The following is a 26,706-nucleotide window of genomic DNA, read 5'->3' on the forward strand; positions in this document are numbered from 1 at the left end:
GAGGAATGTTCCTTCTAACCCCAATTTGCTTAGGGTTTTCATCATGAAGGGGTGTTGTATTTTGCCAAATGCTTTCTCTGCATCTATTGAGATAACCATATGATTTTTGTTTCTCAGTTTGTTAATGTGCTGGATTACGTTGATTGACTTTCGAATATTGAACCATCCCTGCATGCCAGGGATAAATCCCACTTGGTCCGGGTGAATGATCTTTCTGATGTGTAGTTGGATTCGGTTTGCCAGAATTTTATTGAGTATTTTTGCATCTATGTTCATCAGGGAGATAGGTCTGTAGTTTTCTTTCTCTGCTGTGTCTTTTCCGGGTTTAGGAATTAAGGTGATATTGGCTTCGTAGAGGGAATTTGGGAGGATTCCCTCTGTTTCAATCGTTTGGAATAATTTGAGAAGAACTGGGGTTAGTTGTTCTCTAAATGCCTGGTAAAATTCGGCAGTGAAGCCATCCGGTCCTGGGCTCTTCTTTTTCGGTAGTGCGTTTATTACTGATTCAATTTCTTCCATGGTTATGGGTCTGTTTAGATTTTCTATATCTTCACGGCTCAGTTTAGGAAGGTTGTATTTGTCCAGGAATCTATCCATTTCTTCCAGGTTCCCCAATTTGTTAGCATACATCTCTTTGTAGTAGTTTCTGATGATTCTTTTTATTTCTATTGTGTCAGTTGTTACATTTCTATTACTATCTTTGATTTTACAGATTTGGGTCTTCTCTCTCCTTTTTTTGGTTAGTTGGGCCAATGGTGTGTCCATTTTGTTTATTTTTTCAAAGAACCAGCTCCTGGTTTTGTTGATCTTTTGTATTTTTTTTTTTTTTTTGGTTTCAATTCTGCTTATTTCTTCTCTGATCTTTAGTATTTCTTTCCTCCTTTTGGATTTGGGCTTGATTTGCTGCTGTTTTTCTAGTTCCTTGAGGTGCATGGAGAGTTCATTTGTTTGGTTCCTTTCCAGCTTCTTGATGTAGGCACTAATTGCTATAAACTTTCCTCTTAGCACTGCTTTTGCTGTGTCCCACAGGTTTTGATAGGTTGTGTTATCATTTTCATTTGTTTCTAGAAATCTTTTGATTTCTCTTTTAATTTCTTCGATGACCCACTGTTCATTTAGGATCATGTTGTCCATTCTCCATATATTTGTATATGGTGTAGAGATTCTTGGGTTGTTGATTTCAAGTTTCACTGCACTATGGTCTGAGAAGCTGCATGGTATAGTTTCAATTTTTTTGAACTTGTTGAGGCTCCCTTTATGGCCTAGTATATGGTCAATCCTAGAGAATGTTCCATGTACTGGGGAGAAATACGTGAACTCTGTGTCTGTGGGGTGGAGGGTTCTGAAGATATCTATTAGGTCTATTTGGTCTATGGCGTCAATTAGCTCAGTTGTTTCCTTGTTGAATTTCTGTCTGGTTGATCTGTCCATTGGTGAGAGTGGGGTGTTGAAGTCCCCTGTTACTATTGTATTTGAGTCTATATCTCCCTTTAAATCCTTTAGTAATTCTTTCAGGTAGCCAGGCGCCCTGTAATTAGGTGCGTATACATTTATAATAGTAATGTCTTCCTGTTGGATAGATCCTTTAATCATTATATAGTGCCCTTCTCTGTCTCTTTTAATAGTTTTTATGTTAAAGTCTATTTTGTATGATATTAGGATGGCCACACCAGCTCTTTTTTGATTTCCATTAGCTTGGAGTATCTTTTTCCATCCTTTCACTTTCAGTCTGCGTGCATCTTTGCTGATGAGGTGTGTCTCCTGAAGGCAGCATATAGTTGGATCCTCTTGTTTTATCCAATCCGCTAGTCTGTGTCTCTTTGTCGTGGAATTAAGACCATTCACATTCAATGTGATTACTGTTAAGTACTGTCTTTTTCCCTTCATGTTTCCTGAAACGAGCTGTTTATGTATTTTGAACTTTGTTTGTCGGTTACTCTACATTCGCTTTTTTTTTGCAGTGAAGTTCTTGTTTTTTGTATTTCTGTGTGCAGCACGTCTTTGAGCAAGTGTTGTAGGGTTGGACACGTGGATACAAATTCTTTCAGTTTCTGTTTGTCGTGGAAGATCTTTATTTCCCCTTCATTCATAAATGATAGCTTTGCAGGATATAGTATTCTAGGTTGGCATTGTTTGTCTTTTAAAACTTGAAATATATCATGCCATTGTCTCCTTGCCTGTAGTGTTTGTGATGAGAAGTCTGAGGTGAGTCTGATTGACTTACCCCTGAATGTGATTTGTCGCTTTTCTCTGGCACATTTTAGGATTTGTTCTTTGTGTGTCACTGAACTGAGTGTTGCCACAATGTGTCGTGGTGAATTTCTCTTCTGGTCTACTCTGTTTGGAGTCCTGGCTATCTGTTGTATTTGTGTGTTGTTATCCAGCTGCCTTTGTTTAAAGTTTTCTGATATTATTTCGTTGAAGACACCTTCTAATCCATTCTCTCTTTCCACCCCCTCAGGGACTCCTATTATCTGAACATTACACCATTTGATTGAATCTTGTAGGTCTCCGACCGTGTTTTTTAATTTTTTAATTTCTTCTTCCTGCGATTGAACTGACTGTATTATTTCTGGAAGTTTGTCTTCGAATTCTGATATTCGGTCTTCTATTTCATCTGTTCGATTTCCGAGGGATTCCACGGTGTTTTTTATATGGTCAATTGAGTTTTTCAGTTCTAGTATCTCATTCTGGCTTCTCTTTAAGATCTCTAATCCTTGGGCTTGTTTTTCACTCAGCTCTTGACACTGTTTCTCATTATTTCTAAGTATTCTGATTATTAATTTTCTGAATTCTTTTTCTGGCATGTTTTCAACTTCTTCTTCTTCTGCCTCTGTTATGGTTGGGTTAGCCTGCTCCATTGGCAAATTTATATTATCTTCTATATTTTTTTGGTTTTTGGTTTTGTTTTTTGGCATTCCGTCTGGGTGATTTTTCGGGTTGATTTCCCTCTACTATAGGCTGCTGTGAGTCTCTACCAATATCCAGTGTAACCAGGTTGCTCTACACAGCCCACAGGTAAACAGGATGGCTGCTCTCTGCCCACTGCAGCTCTAGATCCTGTGCTTTTTCCCCACCAGGAGGCGCTATTCAGTAACTTGAGTAGTCGGGTCTCAGGGCTTTGGGCTGCCCTCCCTCGAGTACCCTCAGCTCCACCTTTGGGCTCCGCCTCCGAAGGTTAGTGTGGAGGCAAAGATAGTTCTCCTTTAAGCCCGAATGTAAACAAACAAAATGGCTGCTTCCCGCCTGCTGGAGCTCCAGGGAGGTGCCAAGAGATACTGGCTTACTCAGTCTCTCAATTAGTGTCCCTGAATCGTGCACTCTCTCCGCCGGTGCCACTCACTCTGTTCCGTTTTCTATTTCCTCCCCCACTCAGTCGTGCATGTCTCAGTGTCCGTCCCAGGGTGTGTTGGGGGAGGGGCGGCGGCAGCTGTGCTGCGGTGCTGGGCGAGCGCCCCGTCTCACCTCGGCTTCCAGCGCTGGTGCGTACACGCTCCTGCTGGTGTCCTGAGTCTCAGGCATCCGCGTCCTCCTCGCGTGTCCACCCTATCACCCCAGTTTCAGGAAGGGCTTAAAAACTACAAATTTTCATCCCTCTTTGAACCTTCCCTTAGTGGAACTTCGCTGTGCTCCCTCCCTCTCTATTCCGCCATCTTCCGGTCCTCTCTGGTTGGGTTTTGAGCACTCAGAGCAAAGCATGAGAGCACAATGCAGAGAGCTAGTCGCTCCCCGCAAGACAAGTTCTGTGCAGAAGGTGTGGTCTGATTCGTGTTCCTGGAAAAGAAACCACACATCTGGCCACTCTATCTAACCTGAAACACTTGACTGATGGCACAGGATGTCCAGCTATCCCAGAGCCTCCAGAGATGTTGATGCTCACAGGGGACACAGGCTCTGGTTTCTTCCTGTGAGGAAGAGGCCACAGGTCTAGCTGGAGGGAATTGGCCGCACCCCTGGAGGGAAACTGAAACTGCACAAGCACAAGCCACACAAACTGCACATGTGCTGTTGCATTGGTCCTGTCAATAGGGCCCTAGACAGAACATGGCTTTAGCCAGGCCCTGCCTGGAAAAGAATCCCCACGTTTGTGCCACTCTAGCTATCCTGCATGTCTTGAGTGATGGAACAGGTTGTCACTTATTTCATGGTGCTGTCTTAGGGCCTCTGGGCAAGGGGATGTACACTCAGTATGTACAGAAGATGTGTACTTCAGGCCATGATAGGGACACAGGACCAGCCCAAGGGAGTGGGCCCCACCCCCCCTTAGAGAAGCAGGTGCTACACATATGCATCTCAAACACTTGCATATGTGCCTTGGGTTCCCTTTTTCCAGGTTGCTGACAATTGATCCTGCCACCAGGGCTCAGGGTGGAGATTGGCTTTGAGCAGGCCCTGTGCGCTTGTAGCTTGCAGCATGCCCTCAGCCTGAGAGCCTGCCATCTGGGGCTATCATATTTGCTTTGTCCAATGGCAGCCAGAACTCTTGTTGGGCCTGAAGTCTCACCTGAAGGCCCGGGGCAGCAGCTTGCTCTTGAAAGGCCCAGACTTCATAAAGCAGGAGATGGGGAGTTTCCAAAGTGCTAGAACTGAGTCCTGTCTTTGTCGTCCTTGACATTGCTGCAAGGACTGGGTGGCCTTGATTCTCTCCATCAATAGTCAGGGCCTTCATTTTCTTCTTTTTTAAAGATTTATTTATGTGAAAGTCAGAGTACACAGAGAGAGGAGAGGCAGAGAGAGAGGTCTTCCATCCAATGTTTCACTCCCCAATTGGCTGCAAACGGCTGGAACTGCGCTGATCCGAAGCCAAGAGCCAGGAGCCAGGAGCCAGGAGCTTCTTCCGGGTCTCCTACTTGGGTGCAGATGTGGGTGGGCCATCTTCTACTGCTTTCCCAGGCCATAGCAGAGAACTGGATCGGAAGAGGAGCAGCCAGGATTAGAACTGGCACCCATATAGGATGCCGGCACTTCAGGCCAGGGCGTTAACCTGCTGAGCCACAGCGCTGGCCTCTCATTTTCTTCTTGACATCCACAGATGGGGAATGGCTTGAGAGCCCAGCATGTCCACCTTTCCCACCTCTCCTCCTGGATTTTCCCTCAGCCTCTAGGACAGTCATAGAAGTCTTGGCCTGAAGAATATACAAGAGCTGCCATCTTGTTCCAAACCTGGCTGCAACCATTATTTAGGGGGCCAATAGGGATCTGGAAGTGGTGGTATCCCACTGATGCCAGGGCAGGCAGGGCTAGGCCTGCCCATATGTCGATCTTCCTTTCCTTACTCCTCAGCCCTTCAGCAGTCCTGGAGCCAATGTTGACTCAGGCCTGGGTTTTCCCTAACAGAATGTGTTTTCAGGTGAAGCTCAGTGTGTTTCCCATCCACACCCCCAACCACTCTCCGAATCTAGGGCATGTTGTGGAGCATCAGGGATGCCCAAGTCTTCCATCCACATTCAGGAAGCTGTGCCCTCATCCCTGGCTTTTCATGGGTTGGGGTGTGGCCTGGCTCTTGTCTGTGCCTTACATTTTCTGTTGAGCAAGGTTTCTCCTGGGTCTGTTCCTATTGTCAGAGTTGGTGGGTGTGCACATGTTTTTCCAAGGTCTGTTCCCCGTGGAACTGTTTCTGAGTATATGAAAACTCAGGTACGGCAAATAAGGCCCAATTGTTTTTTAGAGGGATTTCACAGTTCATATTCCCACAACGTCTTACAAGTCCTGTTGATTCATATCCTAACCCTTGAAGTTGTTCATTGAGCAGTTCATGTGGTAGATTTCACTGTGTCTCTTCCAGTATTCCCCTCATTTTTGCTGATGCTGACCACATCAATTGCATCATGAGTTAATTAGGTGAAACATTTGCTCATGTGCTTAGCCCATTTTCTTCCCATTGTTTGTGCCAAACTCTTTTTTGTGTGAATCGCACACAGAGACTGATCAGGTACAGCCCAATGCTATGTCTAATCTAACATGCCATGTCATGAAGCAAAACAATAAGCTATCAACATGGTTGAATTTATGCAACAGATAATTTATTATTGGTTAATAAATCTGTCCACCAAAATATTTGAAAGTTGCTCATGCATCCTTTATACCAAGAGTTTTTGGCTTAGGATTTTGAAGGTTGAATCCTTGATTTGAGTGTTTGATGTTAGAGTGACCCAACTTTATCTCTTCCTCAACTGATTATCCCATCAGGAGCCCTGACCATTTCCCTTGATCTGTTTCCTCCCAGGGCTAACTTAATAAGGCCTCCCCCAGGTTCCACAGCTTAGTCCACTGAGTCTGTTCCCTTCCCTCTTAGGCTGAGCACATCTTGTCTCTACACTGATATAGGTGCCAGAGAGAATATCAACATTCTTGTCATTGCATTACAAATGAATATATAGGACTTGGTGTGGTGAAGTGATTGCCCCTATCCCAATGCTATCATGAACTCTCGTTGATACATTGGACCATTTAGCAGGATAACAGATATTACATATTCTGTTTCTTGTATTTCTATAGATTCTACAAAGTCATTTACATAGTCATGAACAAGAAACAAAACAGTACATTCAAGAAAACAGAACTAAAAGTGAAGGCTTAGCTTTAGGTAAAGTATATTTTGCAGTTTTCAGCATGTTGAGATACATCTAACTGATTCTCTAAAGAGTAAAATATTTTTAAAAACACAAATGAACAATCACCAGTGGAAAGGGGAGGCTAGGATGTTTGTCATGTACTTGTCTCTGAATGCAAGTAGTGACCTCAGAATGTTTCTCATTGGGTCCATCTTCAGAAGTAGCACATTGCAAATGACCTATGAAAAATTTGATTTAGGTTTACTATTTTCTACACAGAAGACACTGTATACATCATAGTCTGATTATTTTATACTTACCTCAATGTCTTTGCTAATGATGACCTTTCCCAATTTTGCTCATCTAGGAACTTTCAAAATTTATGGATACCCTCAATTCTAACATGTTTGCTGAAAACATAAAAAACTCCTTACTCTAACCTATCCTTATTCTCTGCAAAAAAGTAACTGACTAAAACAGAACGATGTGGGGTGATTCACAGAATATAATAGAAACTAGGAGACTTGGAATCTTGGAAGCACTCACTGCTATGCTGGAGAGCTTTGACATCAGATGCTTGGATGCAAAGCAGCTTGCAACTTCCAGTCTCACCATGGCAGGGCAGTTGAGTGCACGTGGCCTGAACTGTGATCTGCTATCTGATCACTCCTGCTACCTCTTCTGGCTGGAGGAGATTATGGGGAGCAGAGTCAGTCTCCCGCAACATGGCGGGGCGCCTGGGAGACAAATAAGTACTGAGACTGTGGACTGAAACTAACTCTATGCGTCTGATTTCCCACCATATGGCACCGAGAGAGAGTAAATAAATCTTACACAGCTGCTTCGTTAATTAGCTGATTCCTGACCCAACCCCTGTTTGGAAGAAAGTGGCGTGTTCAGCATGTGGGCAGCAGAGCATGGATTGGTGGGAGAGGACTTTAAAAGAGGGAGAGAGACAACATGTGCGGCCCCCCTGAGAGAGTCGCAGAGGCGGGGGAGTGGCAGCAAATCTGGGAAGGACTGGGGAAAGAAAACAGCGTCCAGTGTCATTCCTCCGCAAGTGGGGGAGCGACAGAGATGAGACGGGATTGAGTCTGACATGAGACTTGAGCACTTGTGAAGCATCATGAGTTCTTCAGCATGCCAAGGCCATCAGGCACACCTGCCTGCAGAAGGCAGATAGGGGATAATAGAGACATTATATAATTTTTTTAATTTTTTGACAGGCAGAGTTAGACAGTGAGAGAGCAAGACAGAGAGAGAGTTACAGACAGTGAGAGAGACAGAGAGAAAGGTCTTCCTTCTGTTGGTTCACTCCCCTAATGGCTGCCATGGCCGGTGCTGCACTGATCTGAAGCCAGGAGCCAGGTACTTCTCCTGGTCTCCCATGCGGGTGCAGGGACCCAAGCACTCGAGCCATCCTCCACTGCCCTCCTGGGCCATAGCAGAGAGCTGGACTGGAAGAGGAGCAACTGGGACTAGTACCCGGTGCCCCAACCGGGACTAGAACCTGGGGTGCCAGCGCCATAGGCGGAGGATTAGCCAAGTTAGCCACAGTGCCAGCCGCCCGACATTACATTTTTTAAATGATGGCAGATTTAAAGTGAATTTCAAGAATCATAAAACATAGATGGTATTAATTAGGGCCGGCGCGGCTCACTAGGCTAATCCTCCGCCTAGCGGCGCCGGCACACCGGGTTCTAGTCCCGGTTGGGGCGCCGGATTCTGTCCCGGTTGCCCCTCTTCCAGGCCAGCTCTCTGTTGTGGCCAGGGAGTGCAGTGGAGGATGGCCCAGGTGCTTGGGCCCTGCACCCCATGGGAGACCAGGAAAAGCACCTGGCTCCTGGCTCCTGCCACTGGATCAGCGCGGTGCGCCGGCCGCAGCACGCCGGCTGCAGCGGCCATTGGAGGGTGAAACAACGGCAAAGGAAGACCTAAAAAAAAAAAAATAGATGGTATTAATTAAAAACAGAGAGAAAGGAAAAAAATAGGTAAATGAACCTGGAGGCCACAGACTTTCGTCATAAGGCAGGTCAGTTACTAGGGGTTGGTCAAAGTTCTGAAAACAGATGAACATTTTGCATTCCTCTGGGTGTATGTGCATGCACACATGTGTGTGTCTGCATTGTTTGCATGTGTATGTATGCTTGCATACCTCTACTTGTGAACATATGTGCATGTGTTTGTATGTCCATCTGAATGTTGGCATTGCTAGGGACATCCATGAACTGGCAAGAAAAGGAGTTATGAGGCCAGAGGACTTGGGCATGGAAGTCCAGAGAGAAATGCAGTGGCTCTACAGATGGCCTTTGTGAATGACCAAGATGGGAAGTCAGTACTCACAATAAGCCCTTAATGGCTCTGCTTTCTTTATGGTGAGTTTAGTGGCTATGACTTTGTTGCAGTGGGTGATGGACCCATTCCTCCCACTCAGAGTGATGTGGAACAGTAAACTGACTCACTCTCACACTCTCCTGGGCTTGGTAGTAGGTGGGTGATCACAAATCCCCCCGCGGTCTAGCGCCAAGTGCATGGCCAGGTGCCAGTCAGAATTACTTCTGAGGAATTGATCTTCATCTCAGGCCCACAAAGCTTCTCACAAATAAAGCTACAAAGAAGCAAGCTGCTTCTGCATGGGGCTAAGGTGATTCCCACAGTGACTATATTGGGAACAGATTCAGCAAGACTTGGATGTGGGATGTAGCATCCAACATATAACTACAGTTGTTCAGTTTAAAGACAGAAAAAAATGAAGTGTCAAATATATGAAAAGGACATATAATTTTTATAATTACCAATTCATTGAAAAACACCAAGTAAGCCTTAACAAAAATGAAAAGTATCACTGAGAATAAAATAATTGATTGGTGGACATATTAGACACAATTGAAAAATGGATTAGGGATCTAAAATGCAGAGTTGAAGTTATTACTCATATCAACACAAACCATGAAGAAATAACACTTGTGAAAGAACGTGAATGAGGACACTGTTTGAAGTGTATAATACATTTAATTAGAGTCAAAAAAATACAAAAGAAAATTAAAAGCTAATATTTTAAAAAGATGGTTTACCAACAATGCCATAGACAACTCACAAAATTCTAAAGCCCAGAAAATCCAAGAAAGGTCAATAACATTCTAGACAGGAAATAATTAAACTGGTACATGTTTGACACAATTTTTTTAATATCCAATCATAAAAAGCAGGTTGTTTCCTAAAGAGTTAGTTGACTTACTTAATACCATTACAAGCGAAAACAAAGTTGAATTGCGTTTAATATGCTGAGGGGAAGCCAGTCCAGGCTAATGCATGTGTTAAAGTGAAAATGAGATGGTGACTCGGCTACTGGCCTCCTGTGTTTGCATCAAGCTTGCCAGTGGCTTTGCTCCAGCTGTGGGTCTGACTCCAGCTTTTTGCACCAACCCACTGTGGGAAGAAGCAGGTGGCAAGCAGAGGCAGAGCAGTGAAAAATATCAAACGCATGCTATCCATCTCCAGATGGTCATGAGGCATGGCTTCCAGCCTATGCTATTAGATGATGTGACCAGTCCTCTGGGCCACAGGAGACAATCTTTTCCCAGTCCACCTCTGAACGCCATAGGACTGACAGCAAGAGAATACCCACAAACAGCCCTACACCATATGCTAACTTGAAGAAAATGCAGAATATAGATCTTCACTCATTCTACCCCCAAAATGATTATGGCTACTTCTCTTAATGGAGAATGTTAAGTAGCAAGATAAGGAAGTGAAAACTTGTTCCAGTTGAACTCATTGAGATCAGATATCAAGTCCTGAAAACACTGAAACACACTTGGACTTTGAGAGCTTTTCCCCAGTGTCATTAGAGAAGCCCACCCAAATGGGAAGGCAAAAACAGGGAGACAGCAATCACCTTTCTATTCCATCATCAGATGACTCACCAGTGAATAACAGGAAACAAGAGACAGAGACTTCATCCTATCCTTTCTGTATAGTTTGTCTTAAGAATCAAATACCAGGGACAGTTGAGCTCAGGAGACAGGCAAGATGTGAGCCATTTCCCAGTCAAACTCAAAGTGGCTAGAGGCCAACGAGCACCAGCAATTCCTCTATGGTCCAGTTTTACTCATATCCAATTCCAAATATAAGAGAACTTTGAAGATCAAATTTGAAAAAGCACTGAGTGCCCTGTGGGTGGCAGCTAAGCTCATGAGACTGACAGGCAAAATAAAAGGAAAAACCCACATCACTGCAGCATGTCCAGCATCCACTCTTGATCCATTGCCCAGTGAAACAGAGTGGCTGGAGGACAAAGAACACCAGGCATTTCTTTAAAGCAATACGTTGCTTGTACCTAATTCCACAGAAGATGACTTTTGAGATCAGCTATAGCCCTGAGTGCCCTGGGATGGAATGTGTTGTAGACAATGTGGGGGAAGGCAACACCCATTCCAAGTGCTCCTTTCTCTTGGGATGGCACATGTTGAATTTTGAGGCCACATTCTCTTCCGAGTTCAAGGAGAGATGGCATCATTTCCTTCAAAGGTCCATCAGTCTAACCAAAAAGAAGGATGGCCCACAAAGTATTCCCCTACAAATTATCACAAAGAACATCAGCAACATTTCCTATGTGTCTGTGTGTGCGTCTTTCTGAAGGCAGTTACCTGCACTGTGCCCCTTTCTCCTTGAATACCCAGATATTTGTAAAAGTCAAGATAGATTCTTGTATAACCACCATACGTTCCTCACCCAGAAATTGAACGCTGTTATTAGTACTGTCATATACTATTCACGTTCCAGTCCACTGTTTACTCCTGTAATACTCCCTTTAGGGGACAAGATCTACTCCTGTTACATCCAATACAAGGACTTTGTTGGGATTGAATTGAGCTTGAGGATAGGAAGCTTTTAAGAGATCCATATGTGTCTGCTCATTTTTTTCTATGCTGTTGGGGAGAACAGCTTTCAGGTGGATCAGATTAGATTCTGAATTTGTGGTGCCTTAGCCACAGTGTTCATAGCAGTGATCAGAATATCACAGATTCTAAGTGACTGTGTCCTTTCCATCCACTCTAGAGCATACAAAACAGGCTTTTCAGTGGAAAAAGGGGTTGCCCACAAAAGGTATTTCCCAGCAAATATTTGTAGCCAGGCAAATTTTATGAGCAGTTTTCAATGACCAGAGGAACTGCCTGAATGAGGTGAGAATCTAGTTTTCCTGTGAGGAGGAACAGCCTTCTCTGCCTGCTTCAGTTTCAGTCATGGAAAATGCCTGCCTTTAGAAGTTTAAATAACCTTGGAATTTTTCAAGTTATTCAGTTATAATTTACGTAAAGTATCTAATGTTATTCATGCATACCTAAAAATTTGATTTTCCCTGCAATGCTCTTTTATTACAGAAATTTACCATTTTCTGTAGTAAAGCTCTGGTGCCAAGAGATTGTCTAATTGTCTTTTATCTGAAAGTGTCTATATCTCAACTTCACTCTTGAAATAGTTTTTTGAATATAGGAAAGTGTTTCAGATAATATTTTGCTTTCTACAGAATACAGATATTACACTGTCTTTTGAGCTCCATGTTTTCTGATGACTAGTCTTTTCATTCCATATTGAGCATCTATATGTGCCTTTTCATTTTTCTGTCAGTGATTTCTGGAATTTCTCTATGTCTGACTGCAGTAATTTGATTCTAATGTGCAAAGCATGGTTTTATTTTAGCTGATTCTGTGTGGGATCTTCTGAGCTTCTTAAATTTATAAATTTTTATCTTTGCTAAACTTGAAACTGCAATTTTTTTCCTTCACCATTTTGTACCTTTTCTCATTTTGGGTGCAACATACCATGAAAATCCACTATCTTACAAGCCACATAAATTCGAAAATGATTAGCAGTTCAAAGGAGTTTTTAAAAACTATGTAAAAGGATTTATAGTAGAGTTTTGAAATTCTGTGGAAGGGCTTTCAGATTTCTTGGGGCAGAGCATTATGGCTGATGTATGAGTTAAGTGGCATGTCTGTGGTCATGCCAATGGCTATTACTAAAATAAGTCGGGAAAGGAGTCATGGGCACACATCAAAACTACTCCTCCAAGTAGCATGGCAATCAAGGAATACGGTATTTCAAATAAGTGTTGTAGATTGAATAGTTAAGAAAATTTGTGGAAACAGAGCACATCTACGTGGTCCCACTCAAAATAATGGGAAGTAAAATGCAGATTGTTTGTCAAAGAGAAAATGCAGATTTTGAAGAACATACAGCCAATGTCTGTCAACTGTTTCCCACCAGTTGCTGGGATGTGATTTCAGCAAAGGATTTTCCCACCCACATTACATTTTCTGTGTTTACTCTCTGCAATTTTGCTGACATTTTTGAAGTTTGCCTTATAATAAAGGTTTCTCTACTTCCACTACATTTAAAGGGTTTTTCATTGCTCACTTCTCCAGTAGTGAGAGATGTCTTAGGGTAGAAGGTTCTCATATATGTGCATGTTTTCTCATCCCTTTATTCCCTTATTGTGTGCTGAAGATTGACTTCAGGCAAACATATTTTTCACATTCTTTTTTCATAGATAAGGTTTTTATTACACTTTGTGTGCCTTCTCTGTTATCTACTGAAGTCTAACTTCTGGCAAAAGATTTGTTTTTTTCACATTGACTGCATAGAAAAGGTTTCTCTTCTTTGTGTGTTCTATGCTTCTTGAGGCTTGGATTTCAGGAAAATGATTTTCCATATTCATTACATTGCTTCTCAAGAAATTCTCTAATGTGTAATGAGGATTTACCTATGCCAAAAGGCTTTTCCATATTCACTATATCCATAAGATTTCTCCCCATGTGAATTTTCCATGTAGTATTGAGGATTGATATAGTGCAAAAAACTTTTCCACATTTGTTACATTCATGAAGTTTCTGCTGTATGAATTCTTTGATTTTTAATAAGGTCTGTTTCATTTAAGTGCTTCTTCCACATTCATACACATGGGGTTTTTCCCTTGTGAGTTTTGTGATGAATGGCAGGATTTACAGCTGGAAGATTTCCAATGAGTTTATGGAAGTATTTTTTCCCTTGCCTGTGTTCTTTGATTTCCTGCAAGATCTGATTTGTACACGAGATTCCTCATATTCATTAGACCCATAGAGTTTATCTCCTGTGTGGGTTTGCTGATGCTTACTAAGATATGAATTTTTATGTAAAGGCTGCCTCTCATCAGGTGCAACTATGGAGATGTGCATTGTGAAATACACATCAGGTTTCTTTCTTGAACAATTTCCCTTTTTGATATTAGTTTTGTTATACAGTTTGAGCTTACATTGTTAAATTGTTTTTTCTTAATTCAACTCTCTTATGAGTTGATGTGCTGCTGTTTGCTATTATATCTTGTCTTAAATTAATGTCTTGATTTCCTGTTGGGTCCCAATCAAGTCATCCTTTTTCTGGGCAACTGAGATGAGAAAAACTTCACCATTTCCATGAGCCACATTGAAGTATTTCTTCTGGAATGTTCCTATAAAGACAATGGAGATATTTGTTAACCTAGTTTCATAAGATTTAACGTATCTGGGGATGGCATTGTGGCATAGTTGGTAAAGCTACAATATGGGTGCCAGTTCATATTCCAGCTGGTCCACTTCTGATCCAGCTCACTGCTAATGACCTGGGAAAGGTATCAGTAGATGATCAAAGTGCTTGGGCCCCTGCCAACTATAAGGGAGTCCCAGATGGAACTCCTGGCTCCTGACTATAGCATGGTCCAGCACTGGCTATTGGAGCCATCTGGGGAGTGGATGGAAAATCTCTTTGTGTGCTGTGTCTGTCCCTCTCTCTCTGTAGCTCTTTCAAATCAATAAATATTTTAAAAACAATTCTAACTTATCAGTAAAAGATAGTCATTCTTGAACATTTTCCAGTTTTTCTCCTTCATAGATTAATATAATAAATTGTAGGAAAAGATTTCCAAATGATCAATTTTTTTTGACAGGCAGAGTGGACAGAGAGAGAGAGAGAGAAAGGTCTTCCTTTTACCATTGGTTCACCCTCCAATGGCCGCTGCAGCCAGTGTGCTGCAGCTGGCGCACAGCACTGATCTGAAGGCAGGAGCCAGGTGCTTCTCCTGGTCTCCCATGCAGGTGCAGGGCCCAAGCACTTGGGCCATCCTCCACTGCACTCCCGGGCCACAGCAGAGAGCTGGCCTAGAAGAGGGGCAACCGGGACAGAATCCGGCGCCCCGACCGGGACTAGAACCCGGTGTGCCGGTGCCGCAGGTAGAGGATTAGCCTATTGAGCCACGGTGCAGGCCAGATCAATCACTTTTTAAAACCTTAAATGTTCTCCTGAGTGTGATAGAGGTGTAAGGTGGGGTAAGCCATGCTTGGGATGCCTGCATCACATACCAATCCCAACTTGAGTCCTGACTACACTGCTTCCAATACAGCTTTCTGCCAATGTATCCTAGGTGACAACAGATAATGGTTCAAGTGCCTGAGCTCCTGGCACAGTCTGGAGTAGAGATTGAAGCTTTTGGGTTTTGCCTGGTCCAGTCCTGCTTCAGGCATTAGAGAGTGAGCTAGTGAATAGAAGATCTCTCTCTGTCTCCCTGTGCCACTGTCACTCTGCCTTCCAAGATGAAAACTGTATTATTTTAAACAATGGTGAAATATTTAGTAAAAATATTGGTCTCATTGTCTTGCTGGAGTAAAATTGTGAGTCCTTTCTAGTAGTCATTTGTTGTCCCTGTCCCTTTTCTCTATTTTTCTCATAAAGACTTTGTTTTGTGTTTTTGTTTTAACAATGGGAAGGTTGCATGGGATCATTTACTCATAGGTAGATGGGAGGGACATATGTCCGTCCCCTAAGCAGGGCATTTTTAGAACATGATTTGATGCTATGGTTGTCGCATCGTCAGTCTTCCCAAGGGAATTGTATTGGTGGAGTTTTCAAATAAAAAAAGCAGTTTTCCCCATATTCCTAAGGAAACCTGACCTCTTCAGTTCCTCAGACAATAACAGGTACAGAAAAGGAAAGAAAGTACCAGTACACAATGTTTCTCCCTATCAGGTTATGGGATTTACTCCTGCAACCCACAGTGCGTTCACTTTCTTTGAGAAGTGTGTTTTAGCTCATCCTGGGATCAAAAGTCCCAGATTTCTCCTCTCCACTCTTCGTGTGTAAACACCCTTGCTTGATACTTCAACTTTCTGAAAGTGTTGGATTTCTGGGTTGGAGGTCAGTTTTCTCCTATTTGCACATAAAACAGAGTTTCCTATGCAATTGTCTTTTTGTGGTTTTCAATTATGTTTAAAAAAGGAGAATTCGAACTTCAAACTCCACTCTCAACCAAATCCAAACCATCTAACATGAAGCCATGTTAGGATGCGGAATCTCCTGATTCTCTTGGTGAGTCTAGGACCACCTATTTTCATGTCCTTATGCTACGTTCTGCTTAGCTTTATAATTCTGCTGCTGGGGCTGGTGCCATGGGTCACTTGGTTAATCCTCCGCCTGCAGTGCTGGCATCCCATATGGGCACTGGGTTCTAGTCCCAGTTGCTCCTCTTCCAGTCCAGCTCTCTGCTGTGGCCCGGGAGTGCAGTGGAGGATGGCCCAAGTCCTTGGGCCCCTACACCCACATGGGCGACCCAGAAGAAGCTCCTGGCTCCGGATATGCACAGTGCCGACCGTAGTGGCCACTTGGGGAGAGAACCAACGGAAGGAAGACCTTTCTCTCTGTCTCTCTCTGTCTATAACTCTACCTGTCAAATACATAAGAAAAAATAATTCTGATGTCACAAGCACAGCGTGTTGCTCTTGAACATCTTGTGTCACTTCCTTATTTACTTGACAGACAGAACAAGGATTAGGCAAAGAGACAGACTTCCCCTCCACTCACTCCTCAGATGCTTGAAGCAGCTCATATATATATATATATATATATTTAATTTATTGTGGAGAAAGCAAAAGAGAGAAGAGGGTCAAAGGGAGATCTCCAATTGATTGATTCAGACCTGGAATAATTGCAACAGCCAATTTTGTGTCCAGCTAAAACGGGGAGTGGGAACTCAATCTGGGCAACTAGTAAGAAACCGGCAAATATGAGATTCCCAATTAACAAGTATTAAAAGAACAAATACAAGAAGAATGAATGAAGGAAAACAGTATAAGAGAGAACAAAGTAAGTTAGAATTTAGGAAATGTAAATGAACTAGATAAAAGCCTTAGGAAACAGAAAGGGATTGAAATTTTAAAATCAAAAACATATTCACCAACAGCAGAAACGGTGGAAGGCTAACCCCATGAAAGCCCTTCCTGGAGACTGCAGAAGGCCTGTACCTGATGCAGGAAACCAGTGAGTCCTCATGGCAGAGACCTAGGGAAAATTATTGAAAAGAGCTCTAGTCAACATCTGCTTCATTCTTTCTGGCATGGCCTCCTGCCCAGTATGTGCTGGATGACCTGAGAGGCTCTCATTTGGGTTTACTTGCATCATCCCTGGCTCTGATCCTTTCTGCAACTTGAAGAGGCAGTCAAGTTTGGTCATGCAGTGTCCTGTTAATGGGAAATAATGTAAGATCTTGTCCAATCACTAACTTAGGTTATTTAAAGGAAAACCACATGATCAAGGAGCTGTACAACAAAAGTTATGATTTTAATCCTTTTTTACAGGGTACATATTCAGATTCTTCATGGATCCAAATTCTTTATCTACCTGGAAAAACCTCACAAAATGTGCCATTCATTTGTCACATGGGAATAACAGGTGAATGTGTCAGGAGAGTGTCACTCATCCATGGGCAGTAGGCTGCTATAGTCTGCAGCACCACATATTGTATTTATATGGCAAAATAAAGCAAAATCACATGGGAAATGTCTTATTCTATATTAATTTCATAATTACAATCAATTTTCCATTACTTAGCTGGAGCTCATCTCTCTTCTAATGATTCTGAAAGGATCTCAGAATGTACTCTGTAGACAAAAGTATGAACACATGACTGAGTTAATGTTAGGTGAAATAGAGACATATGTTCAATATTTTATTAACAGAACAGATTTCATGTATTCATATGAATTTATAGATTGATAGATACAATTCTTTTTCGAAAGATTTATTTATTTTAGAGTCAGAGAGAGAGAGAGAGCAAGAGAGATTTCTTCCATTTGCTGGTTCAAAATTGGCTTCTAAACATACAATGGTGGATGCTTAGGCACAGATTAGATTAGATTACGCTCTGCACATTTTAAAGCTACTGCATATTTATGCGCAGTCAAAGCTACTATTGTTCAGAGCACCTTGCTGTTTTTAAGCTTATCTCTGAGGTACTAATTTGGACGGATGCATTGGTCTATCTTGATCTTTTTTCTTTTTTCCATTGTGGACCCACCATCCAAGGTATAAACATGAGGTAGAAGTTTCTAGAAGATATTTCTCTCAAGGAGCAGACATTTTCCCTGATGATTAAGATAGTAGTTAAGATACCCATATCCAGGGGCAGTCCTTGTGTGGCTGGTTAACCGACTGCTTAGAATGTCACTTTCCATCTTGGGGTGCTTGGGGTAGAGTCCAAGCTCCTCTGCTTCTGATTCAGTTTCCTGCTAATGCATCCTGGGAGACAGCAGATGATGAGTTTCTGCTATCCAGGTGACTACCAAGGTAGAGTTACAAGTTTCCTGGTTTCAACTTTCCCCAGCCCCAGCTTTTACAGATATTTTGGGGATTGAATCAGTAGATAAGATTCTTTATTTTTAAGGCAGGCAGGCAGAGAAGAAATTAAGCAGATAAGCATTTTAAAAAGAAGTGCATATCCCATTATCAGATTGCCCCTGACTCCAGTTTCTGGCCAATGCAGACCTTAGGGAGCAGCAGTGATCACTCACAAGACTTTGTTTCTGTCACCCACATGGGAGATTCAGTTGAGTTCTCGGCTCCTGGTTTCTGCTCATTTGGGGAACAAACAAGCAGATGGGAGGTCTCCTGTCTCTTTAAAATAACAAATCCAGCCCACTCTCCCACCCTCCCTCCTCCTTCCTTTTTTATCTTTCAATTTTTACAATGACATATTTTTGGTTTATTTTATAATCATAAGCTTAACCCTCCACTAAGTAAAGCATTCAACAAAAAGAAGAAAAAAAAAAACCTTGTTCCTTTTGAGACTGGAAAAATGACTTAAAATTTGTGCTTGCATGATCACTTCCATAAAGGAAGAAAACTTAAGCACATATCTCTCAGGGTCACCGTGAAAGTTAAAGGATAGGCTGTTTGCAGAGCCCAGAGAGCACTGGTTGACACATAGCAAGTGCTCAACAAAGGAGCCTTGTTATCAATACTGACTTCCTACATCCATTGAAGGGGGTCAGCATTTTTCAGAAGTATTCTATATGTTACTGCTTTCCTATCAGTCCATTTTCACACAATTCTGCATCTCACCTTTACTATGATCAACACAATTCAAATATGACTTTCAAGATTTCTGGTTGTTTACACAAGGTCACCATCTAAATCAGTTTAAAATGGAAAACAAATTTGACTCCTAGTAGAAAATGGTGAATCTACCCTCTGACCTCACTTTATCCCCAAGCACATCATTCATCTTTCAAATGCCTTTTGCAACTGGAATTCTCTTTTGGTAATGCAGACAATTATAATTCATTTTAAATCTCCTTAGAGATTGATTTTGACTTGGGTTTTTATCCTAACCTGATGTAATCCACATAAGGTACTCAGCAAAGGATCTGTTCAATGCTTAAAATGTTAGTTGTTAATAGGGTTTGTGGGAGACATTGTGACCTCACTGTGCAAATGACAACTGCATACTTTGTCTTTCTCTGCATGGGTGTTTAGGTCCACACTGGAGTTCTGCTTCCCTTCTTCTGATTATTATGCCCAGATCTTCACTAAGAAGAAACTATAACCTCAGGCATCCAAGTATCCTTTTCCAATTATGATATGGTAGAACACAGAGAAGTATGGAGAATAATAAAATGCACACTTGTATCTACCACTTAACGGCCAAGTTCTAGCTTCCTCATATTTTATTTCAGTAGAAACAAAAGAAGCACGGTTAGAGCCACCATTGTAAGTCTGTGTACATCCATTCTAGATTTCATTTCTTTTCTTTACTGTTTCTGTAGAGGAAACTTTCAATGAGTTAGTTTATAATGTTAACATGAGAAATACAAAATTGTTTGATTAAATGTATGATTTATACTGTTACCATATAAGAATGCATTGCTACAGGGGCACAAGTTTAGTGCAGCAGTTTGCTTGCAGCCCACAGCTCATGTCAGGCCTCCAGATTTCAAGTTCTGGTTCTGTTTCTGATCCATTTTCCTGCTAATGCACACCTTGGGAGGCTGCAGGTATAACTCAACCTGTTGGTCATCCACACAGGAGACCCAGATGGAGTTCCAGGCTCCTGACTGTGGCCTGGTCTAGCTTTGGCTATTGTGGCCACATGGGAAGTGAACTAGCAGATGAAAGATTCTCTCTCCCTCTCCCTCTCCTTCTCTGTCTCCCTCTCCCTTTCCCTCAACCCTCTTCCTCTCTCAACTTCATTGTTTCCTCCCTCTCTATTTGTCTCTCTGACATTCAAATAAAATAAAAATTATACCCATACAGATTTAAAGTTACATATTTTAAGCTCCAGACTTTACATTTATCATACTGAATGTATCCTTGCACATTTCACCTTTTTTCTTAAAACAGCGATTTTGAACTATATCCATGTTTTTTCCAATTCATGTATTTTAATTGTTTCATTTAGTATGCAAATGTATTTTACCAAGTTTTTCCATTCTCTGGATTATGGATCTTTGGGATGAATTTTTCCTTGTTGTGTATTGTTTATTATTACATGTCTGTATATTTCTGCTGTGCACTAACATTTCTGTGGAACACAAAGCTAGAGGTGGAGTCACTGCATCCAATGACATACATTACTAAGCTGCTCTCAAACTATTCTCTAGAGCAGTATTACCTCCTTGCATTCTCACTCATAAGTATGAGAGTCTCCACCGCTTGGGATCTTAGCCAGCACTTAGTAATCTCAGGCTTTTATTCTCTGAACATCAGCACATATTTGATCACATATGTTATAGTTTTAGCTTGCATTTACCTGATTACTGCTCATTTTTTCTTCCATTTAAATTGAGGAAACTGGTATCAGTAGTTAAGTAATCAATATCCAGTGACTGTTACACAGGTTTCTTCAAAAAGTTTATGGAAAATACGTATTGTGCTTCAATCTCAACTCCAAGTGTCATCAAAAAGTTCACAGAAAATACGTATTATGAAAAACTTCTCATGGATTTCAAAACATTTTGATACCAAAACAAATGTCTTTTAATTCCATTTCCCATGAACATTTTGAAGTTTCCTTGTATTCTGTCTTTAAACAACTATCTGGTTTGTTTGTTAATCTCTTTACTTCATAAATACCAGTTGCCACTATTGTTACTTTGTTACATCATTTAGCATTTCTTTTCAACATCTATTTTTCTATAATTGTTCCTGTTCCTTTGCACTTACCATCCCATAAATATGTAAACCGATTCCCAGGTTTAAGTTTTCTTTTGTTTCTTTCTGGAAAAATTTACTTATTTACTCTGTTAAGGACTGTTTTCAGAGTTTTTAAACATTTTATTTTTTCCCAAAGAAACTTTTTGAGGAGTACAAATTTCATAAGGATAACTTTAGGAATATAGTGATTCTTCCCACCATACCCGCCCTTCCACCCATACTCCTACCCCACCTCTTTCTCTCTCTCTCCCATTCCCAGTCCCATTCTCCATTAAGATTCATTTTCAATTAACTTTATACACAGAAGACCAACTCTATACTAAGTAAAGATTTCAACAATAGGCACACACACACACACACACACACAGCTTTCTGAGAGCACTGGAGAAGTAACATTAGTACATTTTTCACTAGCTATGTCTCTTTTTAGTAAAGAAGCAGTGACTATTAGATGTTAGGAACATTGAAAAAAGTTTGAGCACTTTGTATACTTTGTTATACATGTTGTCATCATTACAGTCAGCTTTCAAGGGATGCCTTGAGAATTCTATACTGGAAAAGATCATGTGTGATGCAGAGACTTGTAAGGCTATGCCTAGAAGAGGCATGTGTCATTCCTTTTCCATTAACTTAGTCATGTGATCAGAACTATAAGGGAGGTAGATAGATAATGCAGTACAATACACGGATGGGTAAGTCACTAACAGTTTCTACTCTATTGACAAATGACACACTGTGTAGTCCCATCATCCACAGTATGCAGTGACAATAATAAAATGATATACTACATTATAGTTGTAGGAACAGACTCTGGAGACACTGTATGTTCATGGAATCTGTCACATAGCAGACACATTATTTAAGGATGGATAAATATACACCAAACATGAACTGAATCTGTTGCTTATCTTAAATTTCCCAACAAAGTTGAGTTTACAGAGATGATCTACAGCATAAACAAAAGATACCATTTCTACGTGGCACCCAAAGCAAGGGCCACTGCTTCTTTCCTCTGTGTGCTTCTTCTCCTGCATCTTATCTGAAGAAAAGCTCACTGGGACAGGGAGAGACTCTTATAGAGGAAGCAGAAGGGGTGCCAGGATCTAGGCATTTAGCACAGAGGTGAGCGGAATGATATTGCTCATCAGTTTACACAAGTCTTCCGTGTCAAAACAAAACAAAAAACTCAAAATGCTTGTCAGTTCTCCAATACTATCATGAAATCCATGAATTTGTAATAAGAGGTTTGTTTTGACTCATGACTCTGGAGATGTGAAGTCTAGGGGCCTTGTCTGGTGATGACTGGAATGTGGGCCAAGAGTCCCAAGATGATGGAGAAAATCAGATATTAAGAGACAGGCAGGGGCTGGTGCCGTGGCTCATTTGGTTAATCCTCCACCTGCGGCGCTGGCATCCCATATAGGCACCAGGTTCTAGTCCCGGTTAATCCTCTTCCAGTCCAGCTCATTGCTGTGGCCCAGGAAGGCAGTGGAGGATGCTTGGACCCCTGCACCCCCATGGGAGGCCAGGAGGGACCACCTGGCTCCTGGCTTCGGATCGGCATAGCTCCGGCTGTGGCGGCCATTTGGGGAGTGAACCAATGGAAGGAAGACCTTTCTCTCTGTCTTTCTCACTGTCTAAATCTGTCTGTCAAATAATTTAAAAAGAGACAGGCAAATAGAGATCAGAGTCAGCCCAGGGAGGCCGTGAGGCTCCTCCTCCTATATTTACTGCATCTCTTTTGTGAGCACACACACTGAGCCTGCCACCCACTGCTTCTGTGCCTCTGCATTTGCCGCCTGTGGGTCCCACATGCTGGGGACACTTTCTGCCCCCCCGCCCTGCTTTGCTCCCCATGTGTCCTGAAGAAAGAGAATGTGCTCCTGGGAGTTCCCATGGCAAATTTATTCATGAAGTTAGTTTAAAAAAATAGTGGATAGAGTGCAGTCTCAGGGAAGAGTTGGGGAGAAACAGAGGAAACTACACAAATTTGAGGAACACAGTGGACCTACATGGAGGGAGAGGAAGCACACAACTTAGGTCCCCAGTAGCTGAGCGCCTCCACACCAGCGTTGGAGAGTGAGGCGAGACTAGTCTGCAGCAGTCCAAGCCACTGACAAAAAAGCTGTGGGAACAACCTAGAGGAAATCCAGCTTGGATCCCTGATGGGGATAGTGTACTCACCAAACTAGAGGGAAAACAAAGGGGTGGGCATATTTTCTCCCTGATCATCCTGCAAAGGCGTCCTGGAACAGGTTGACAGCAGGCACTATTTTGGAAATATGTAACAGCTGCACCAGCTCATGTCCATGCCCAGCAGCAAGCCAAGCTGAGATTCCTAAGTCTGGTCGGGAGAACAGACTGGGGGCTAGGTGTTTGTGACTGTGGGAGGCTTGTGTGTAGGGACTGTGGAAGCACAGAGGCTGCATGGGAGAACTCAGGGTGTGACCAGGACATTGGGCAGTCACTGGGGGGCTCCACATGCTCAGGTCTTCCTGGTTTCAGGGTACCTGGTGAGGGACATTGATGGGGAATCTCGGCTTACACTGAGGACTGCACAGATCCTTTATGTGGTCCCTGTGGCAGAGCAGATGAATAATATACTCACTGGTGCTAGCACACAGGCACTGGTCTCCTTCAAGGAGAGGAGCTCAGCTGTCTGTGCCAACAGACAAGAAGAAACCTCTCCTCTGATGAAAATAAGGAGATTTACCATGTCAAACCTGGGTGTGTCACCTTAGACATACCTCCACCCTAGCGCACTGAACAGAACCCCCTGACCACATCCACTGCACCATTTTAGGTATTCCCTGAAACCAGACACTCCACTAATCCACTCTGATATAGTACAAAGATAAAATCCACCACACACACACACACACAAAAACTAAGAAACCAATGAGTATCGCCACAAATGTCAAAGAACAAACACATCAATTCAAGAAACAAGAATAAGGAAGACAACATGACACCCCCAAAAGAACACAGCACTTCAATTCTAGATTGTGAAGATGATGAGATTAAAGAAATGCCAGAAATGGAATTCAAAAATTGATCAGATTGCTTAGAATCAATCAGAAACAAATGCACAAACTAAATGAAATCCACATATGATATGAAAGAAAATTTCTCCCAAGGAATTGAGATCTTAAACAGAAAGTAAAATGAAATTAAAAAATGAATTAAATAGAACAAATAAAAAATACAGTGAAAGACCTTAACAGAATTGGTGAAGCATAAGAAAGAATATATTACTTAGAAGAAATGGCATGGGAAATCATACAGTTAGACCAAACACAAGAAGAAGAAATTATAAAACTAAAAAACACTGTTGGGAATTTCAGGATGCTATCAAAAACCCAACATATGGGTTCTAGGAGTTCCCAAAAGTGTGGGAAAAGAGAAAGATTAGGAGGCCTTTTTAGTGAAATAAAAGAAAATTTCCCCAATTTGGAGAAAGAAAGGGGGATCCAAGCACAGGAAACACACAGAACTCCTAATAGACATGACCAGAAAAGATCTTCACCACAACACATTGTAATCAAACTCTTCACGATAAAACAACAAAAGATTCTAAAATGTGCACGAAAGAAACACCAGATTACTTTCAGAGGATCTCCAATTAGACTCAGAGCAGACTTCTCATCAGAAGCCCTACAGGATAGGAGAGAATGGCGAGATACAGTCCAAGTCTTAAGAGAAAAAATCTGTCAGCCCAGAACTCTATAGCCTGCAAGTTCTCACTTGTGAATGAAGGTGAAATAAAGACATTCCATGACATACAGAAACCACCTGTCCAGGCTTGCAGAAGATGCTTAAGGATGTGCTGCACACAGACACACAAAAACATGGTTATCACTATGGAATAAGGTAAAGGAATGAAATCTCCCAGTAAAAGTACAAGAGAAATCCAAAGTAAAAAATACGAATATTTATAGAAAAAAGGGAGGACAAAGTTGTTACTTCTCAGTAGTCGCCTTGAATGTAAATGGCCATAACTCTCCAGCTAAAAGTCACAAATTGGCTGAAGAGCTGGCTTTTTGAAAAACAAAATTGACAAACCATTGGACCAACTAATCAAAAAAGGAGAGAGAAGACCCAAATCAATAAAATCAGAGATGAACAAAGAAATGTAATAACAGGCACTACAGAAACAAATAGAATCATCAGAAATTACCACAGAGAGTTGTATGGAAATCAACCAAGTAACCTAGAAGTGGAAAGATTCCTGAACACATACAACCTATCTAAATTGAGCCATGAAGACATTGAAAACCTGAACAGACCCATTACCAAGACAGAAATTGAATCAGGAATAGGGCCCTCATAACAAAGAAAAGCACAGGACTGGATGGCTTCACTATTGATTTCTACCAGACATTTAAAAAAGATCTAACTCCACTTCCTCTCAAGTTATTCAAAACAATTGAAAAGGAGGGAATCCTACCAAATTCTTTCGACAAAGCCAGTAATACCTTAATTTCTAAACTTGGAAAAGACACAACAGAGAAAGAGAACTACAGACCAAGTTCGCTGATGAACATAGACGCAGTAATCCTCAATAAAATTTTGGCCAATTGAATCCTACAACACATCAGAAAGATCATCTACCCAGATCAAATGGGATTTATCTTTGATAAGCAAGGATGTTTCAATATTTGCAAATCAATCAATGTGATATATCACATTAAAAGACTGAAGAAAAGCTATTTGATTATCTCAATACATGCAGAGAAAGCATTTGATAAAATACAATACCCTTTCATGATGAAAATGCTCACCAAATTGGGTATAGAAGAAGCATTCCTCAGCACAATCAAAGCAATTTATTTATTTATTTATTGACAGGCAGAGTTAGACAGTGAGAGAGAGAGAGAGAGAAAGGTCTTCCTTCCATTGGTTCACCCCGCAAATGGCTGCTACGGCCGGCACGCTGTGCTGATCCGAAGCTAGGAGTCAGGTGCTTCTTCCTGGTCTCCCATGCGGGTGCAGGGCCCAAGGACTTGGGCCATCCTCCACTGCCTTCCCTGGCCACAGCAGAGAGCTGGACTGGAAGAGGAGCAACCGGGACAGAATCTGGCACCCCAACGGGGACTAGAACCAGGGGTTCCAGTGCCGCAGGCAGAGGATTAGCCTAGTGAGCCGCAGCGCAGGCCAAATGAAAGCAATTTATGACAAACCCACGGCCAGTGTCCTGTTGAATGGGGAAAAGTTGTAAGCATTCCCACTGAGATCCAAAGCCAGATAAGGATGTCCACTCTCCCTATTGCTATTCAATATAGTCCTGGAAGTTTTAGCCAGAGCCATTAAGCAAGAAAAAGAAATCAAAGGGATTCAAATTGGGAAAGAGGAAATCAAATTATCCCTATTTTCAGATACATGATTCTCTAAATAGGGGATCCAGAAGACTCCACCAAGAGACTACTGGAACTCATAGAAGAGTTTGATAAAGTAGCAGAATATAGGGAGCTGGTGCTGTGGCATAGTGGGTAAAGTCACCGCCTGCAAGCCGGCATCCTATATGGGCACTGATTCGAGTTCTGGCTGCTCCACTTCCTATCCAGCTCTCTGCTATGGTCTGGGAAAGCAGTAGAGAATGGTCCACATACTTGGGACCCTGAACCTACCTGGGAGACCTGGAGGAAGCTTCTGGTTT

General features: G+C 42.0%; 2 long non-coding RNA genes across 3 annotated transcripts in view; one reads left to right on the top strand and one right to left on the bottom strand.

The window, feature by feature from the left end:
• LOC138844342 (uncharacterized) overlaps positions 1 to 19,531 on the top strand; it is a 78,645-nt gene extending 59,114 nt beyond the window's left edge. Inside the window, exon 3 of the long non-coding RNA XR_011380036.1 lies at positions 19,374 to 19,531. This is a non-coding gene — a long non-coding RNA (uncharacterized lncRNA). The remainder of the gene's footprint in view (positions 1 to 19,373) is intronic.
• Positions 9,547 to 26,706, bottom strand: part of LOC127487781 (uncharacterized) — a 49,087-nt gene continuing 31,927 nt past the window's right edge. For both annotated transcript variants that reach the window (XR_011380035.1, XR_011380034.1), the window contains exons 3-4: positions 16,798 to 16,901; positions 9,547 to 14,043 (exon numbers count right to left, since the gene is read on the bottom strand). This is a non-coding gene — a long non-coding RNA (uncharacterized lncRNA). The remainder of the gene's footprint in view (positions 14,044 to 16,797; positions 16,902 to 26,706) is intronic.

Source organism: Oryctolagus cuniculus, chromosome 11 (assembly GCF_964237555.1).
Source record: "Oryctolagus cuniculus chromosome 11, mOryCun1.1, whole genome shotgun sequence".
NCBI lineage: Eukaryota > Metazoa > Chordata > Mammalia > Lagomorpha > Leporidae > Oryctolagus > Oryctolagus cuniculus.